Source organism: Lagenorhynchus albirostris, chromosome 15 (genome assembly GCF_949774975.1).
Source record: "Lagenorhynchus albirostris chromosome 15, mLagAlb1.1, whole genome shotgun sequence".
Lineage (NCBI taxonomy): Eukaryota > Metazoa > Chordata > Mammalia > Artiodactyla > Delphinidae > Lagenorhynchus > Lagenorhynchus albirostris.
This window is the reverse complement of record NC_083109.1, coordinates 79,752,788-79,758,218: the sequence shown is the minus strand read 5'-3', so window position 1 is coordinate 79,758,218 and position 5,431 is coordinate 79,752,788.

Sequence of the window (5,431 nt, the reverse complement as noted above, 5' to 3'; positions counted from 1 at the left end):
GTGGCATGTGGGATCTTCCTGGACCGGGGCTCGAACCCGTATCCCCTGCATTGGCAGGCAATTCGCAACCACTGTGCCACCCGGGAAGTCCCAACATTCTGTTTCTACTTCTATGTACCCTACAGTGTTCTCACCACCAAATATTTAGTAGGAATCGGAATTTCTCATCCAGCCAAGACTAAGTTTGAAAAAATGAGAAGTACAGGTTCGCAAGCAGATTTCAGGGGTGGTAGTGAAAGGAACCACTTACTTCTTCCACCTTTTGGTTCCCTAATCCATGAATTCTAACTATAGGGCATGCAGAGCCATGTATCAGCTGTAGGTTCCATGCACACTTCACGTCCTGGTGGATATCCCTTCAACCTCTCACACCTCATCTAAGAATATAACAGTCCACTCTATGTTCTATTAGGTCAGCTGCTTTCAGGTATTGTGGTGTGTACAATCCCGTCACCATGTTGCATCTCCTTTACCATAAAATGATCCCCTGGTCTAAAGAGATATTGTGCCGGATCCCTTGCTGGCAAATCCAATACATTCTGCAAGCCCTTGAATGATGGTGCTGGCAGAGGTACTGCAGGTAGGGGAGGCAAACCCTTATATGGCACAGAATAAATTACAGTAAGACAAATGCCTCTAGGGCGAAAGGTGGTCAATGTAAGAAACTTGCCATCAGGAGGTTGACTGGGCTCCTTAAAGGTTAATGCTACACGAAGGATCATTCAACTCAGGCATTCAGCAGCAGCAGCAATATATCAGCCGCGGTGAGAGGGAGCCCATCTGTTGTGCCCGTGCATACCCTTCATATGGCTACTCTGTTCATGGACTAATTGCACAATCACTGGAGTGGCTTAGGACAGGGCTGGATGACCTCCACTAAACAAGCCATCTCGTCTACCCGGTGATGAACGCCGCCTCTGTGCAGACTGCCAATCTGGATGCCTTCTGACCTTCATGCCTTGAGTTGATGGTTGGTTAACCTGAACATGCATGTTCTCCTTTCAAGTCTTGTAAAGCAGTTAACAAAAAGCAGCCAACAGCACAATACGTACACTTTCCATTGCCCCCATGCCTTTCAAGTATCATCATTGCACATAAACTAAATCTAGTTTATTGAGGTCTATCATTTTCATACAATTAAATTCACCCTTTTTAAGTATAGAGTTCAATGAGTTGGACAGATTGTGTGTTTGTGTACCTACCACCACAATCCAGATACACAACGTGTTCATCACCCCAGAAAGTTCCTTCGGGCCCTTTACAGTCTATCCCCTTCCCGTATCCTTGGCCTGTGGTGACTGCTGACCTGTGTTCTATCATTTTGGCCTTTCCAGAGTGTCAAGTAACGGAATCATTCAGGTTGTAGCCTTTTGGATCAGGCTTTATTCACTAAGCATAATGCTTTTTTTTTTTAAGATTTTTTTTTAATGTGGACCATTTTTAAAGTCTCTATTGAATTTGTTACAATATTGCTTCTGTTTTATGTTTTGGTTTTTTTGGCCGCAAGGCATGTGGGATCTCAGCTCCCCAACCAGGGACCGAACCCACACCCCCTGCCCTGGAAGGCGAAGTCTTTAACCACTGGACTGCCAGGGAAGTCCTTAAGCATAATGCTTTTGAAATCCGTCCATGCTGCTGCAAGTACCAACGGTTCCTTCCTTTTTATTGCTGAGGTGTGTGTCACTGAATGGATACATCACAGTTTGATGGACACTTGGGTTGTCTCCAGTTTTGGGGCAGTTTTGAATCAAGCTGCTGTATGTATTCACATACAGGTCTTGGTGGACATATATCTTTATTTCTCTAGGAATGAGATTGCTGGGTTGTGTGGTACTTATCTTTATAGGAAACTGACAAACTCTTTTCTGAAGTGGGTGTATTCTTTGTTTTTATCTCCATTGGTGGAACTGTTCTCTAGTCACTGACAGAGACCATTGTGGAAAGACCGTTGACTCACTAATTCAGTGAGAAGCTGAAACTATGGAATAGTTGTGAACATTTTTGCTGTTTTAGTTCTTTAAGTATCAATCGCAACTCAAAGGATTGAGGTGGGAATTCCCACCCCTGGGTGACCAACTGTGCTGCTTTGCCCGAGACTCTCCCCATTTTAGCACTGGAAGTCCGGCATCCTGGGAAATCTCTCAGTCTTGGAACCAAACTGGGACAGGTGATCACCCTGTTATTGAGTGTCAGGCGCTGTGCTGGGCACTGCACATCTGTCACATCATCTTATCCACCGGCCAGTGTCAAGGGTAGGTTTGCTTGTCCCCAGCCTGCACGTAAGGAAACAGCCTTTGAGAGGCTAGGTTGCTTGCCCAGCCCGCGCTTCAGAGTAGGTGGAGCCAAACTTTGCCGTCAGATCTGCCAGACTCCACAGCATTGGTGTCTTTCAGGTCGGTAGACGTCATTCCCTAAGTGCCCAGTGCTGGTGCCTCAGGGGCACCAGCTGCTGGCACGTGGGCCTGGATGGAGCTTTGCTGCCCTCTGGTGGCGGACAGGATGTCACTCAGAGTCTGAGTCCACTCTTGTGGGACAGTTGGTGAGGAGTGGGGGTGGGTAGGCACCCTTTCCTCCCAGGGAGCAGGACCTCAAATCTGGCTTCAGCCCTAGGAGGGTGCCACCTGGATGGCCCCACCATGGTCTGCTTGAGGACCTTGGTCCATCTATCCGTGAGTCATGTGATCACTCAGGCCCTCACAGCCCCAGCCTGCTTGGTTGGAGTCTGGGTGACCCTGAGCCAGTCACTCACCCCTCTGGGGCTCTCAGTTCCTTAACAGGACGACAAACATGTCAACACTCTTATACTAGGCTTAGACATTGAGGTTGCTATTATCAGCTCCTTCACAACTACATGCCTTAACTCTCCCCCATCTTGGTGCACGCATTCATTTCATTCATTCATTTAACTTCCATCCAGCAGCTGTCTGCCAAGTACCAGCTCTGGGCCAGACCCTGAGCTGGGGGTATCATCGAGATGGTTGCCCTGCTAGCTCTGTAACTGTCTGCTCATCCACTGTATTGTGTGCTCTTTCATTCATGGAGTATCCATTTCTTTGTTGAATGTTCATTCATTCTTTCTCGTAGGCACTGACTTCCTCATTCACTCATTCATCCATCACTAGGTTACCTCATTTGCACATTCACTCATTCTTTATTTTTTCAGACTCTTCCTTCCTCCCTCCCTCAATCCTCTGTTCTGCAAACATTCCGGAAGCACGGCTCTAAGCCAGAATTAGATGCTGGGATTCTGGTACAACCCTCTCCCAGACATGTGGGCAGGCAGGTGGTGAAGACACCCCGTAACTACCACATGCCAGCCACTGGGACTCAGAGCAGGGGGAGCACCAAGACGGGAGCAACTGACTGCCTGGAGGAGGAGGCTGGGTGGGGGCAATCAGAGAAGGCTTCATGGAGGAAGTAGCATTTAAGCCAGGCAAAGGAGGGTGTATGGGAGTTCTCCAGGGAGGAAAAGGCACTCCTAGTTTTTGTCTCGTGGTGTGTTTGGGGAAAAGTGAGGTGCCTGGGGTTTGTGATGTAGGGTCATGTGTGCATGATCCAACCCAGACCAAGCCCTCCCTGGGTTCCAGTGACAGACGTGGGTCACTCAAGGACTTCCCCTAATTCAGCAACCTTGGCCCCTGGAAAACCATCCACTATCAAGTGGCCAGGAATGGCCTGAGGGCATTAATAGAGCACCCTCCAAGCAACCACCACCTGTCCACCTGTCCATCCTCTGGGGACTCAGTGGGAGAGCTGTCCTAGGCTGGGCGGGCTGAGCAGGCAACAGCAGCAGTAGTGTCTGAGGTGCCTGGCTCCCAAGATCCCATGTTCATCCAGCAACATGAGTGTCTTGCTGTGGGCCAGGACTTGCCCCAGATAACTGGAAATGCAGCAATGAACAGGACAGAACTCCCACTCTCTAGGGGCTGACAAATGATAAACAAGAAAAGCAATTATGAAGACCACCAGGAACACACCTGTAGTTGAACGAATTGGGTTTATTGCCTCTTTTGAGAAGGAAGACAGCATGTACCTCAGTAAGAGGGTGTTTAGGGGATTCCCTGGCAGTCCAGTGGTTGGGTCTCGGAGCTTTCACTGCCTAGGGTCCAGGTTCGATCCCTGGTCAGGGAACGAAGATCCTGCAAGCCCCACTGCGTGGCCAAAAAAAAAAAAGTGTTTAAAAAGGCTTATTATAGGGACTTGCCAATGCAGAGGACACGGGTTCGAGCCCTGGTGCAGGAAGATGCCACGGAGCACCTAAGCCCGTGTGCCACAACTACTGAGCCTACACTCTAGGGCCCGAGAGCCGCAACTACTGAGCCCACGTGCCACAACTACTGAAGCCCACGTGCCTAGAGCCCGTGCTCCGCAACGAGAAGCCACTGCAATAAGAAGCCTGCGCACCGCAACGAAGAGTAGCGTCCGCTCGCCACAACTAGAGAAAGCCCATGTGCATCAACGAATACCCAACACAGCCAAAAATAAATAAGTAAATAAATCTGGGGGGGGGAAGGCTTTTTATAGAATTTGGGCCCGCGTTAGGTGATGTGGGGGAGGGTTCAAGTAAGTGGGCTTTTACTCTGGAATAGATGTCAGGAAGAGGCGACAATTCCACGACTGGAAGTCTTAAATCTTTAAAGTGAAAGGCTAATGCTGTAAGGAAGCATCAGTTACTTAGTCAGAATGGGGAAACGGTTGGTCTTTTTCTGGTTCCAACAATATTCTTGTTTTCATCTGGCTTTGAACATGATTACAGAGCAGTCTTGTTTATGCCTTGCTCCATCATGGTCTCGGAATGGCCTTGCACTACCGTGGTGTTCTGGGAAATTGTTTTATGTCCAACAGGAGAATACCAAGGCCTAGCTGTGAGTGCCAGGCTAGTTCCCAGATGCGAGGAGCAACTGTTCTCTTTCTCATAAGAAAGGCCCATTCACTCGACCGAGGTATATTTGCTGGGAGTCAGGTGCAGAGTAATTCGAGGTGGACAAAAGAGATTCGGCCCCAGTCCTAAGGGAGCTCGCAGTGACGTCTGTGCCGTCTTAAACACGTTGTCAGAAATGGCAAGGGGAGTGGACCAGATCCTAGGAACCACCAGGACAAAGGCCCGGGGGCGGGGGTGGGGAATGCTAAGAGGTCGGGGTCGAGGGCTGGAGAGGTCGCCTGGGGCCGGAGAGGTCGCCTGGGGCCGGACCCTCGGGCACGCAGGGCCAACCTCTCCCCCAGGGACGTGGGCATTCGCTGCGCTGATTTGCTCAGAAACATGAAAAGAAATCAAGCAGCTTTAATCAAAATAACCCACCGGGGCTTCAAGCTCATGAATATTCAGCATCTTGCTTCCGGCTGGCAACTCCGCTCCAGCCCCGCCCAGCTAGGAGACTGCGCTTGCGCCGCTGGCGCGCGGCTCTGTCGTCATACGCACGCGCGCAGCCGC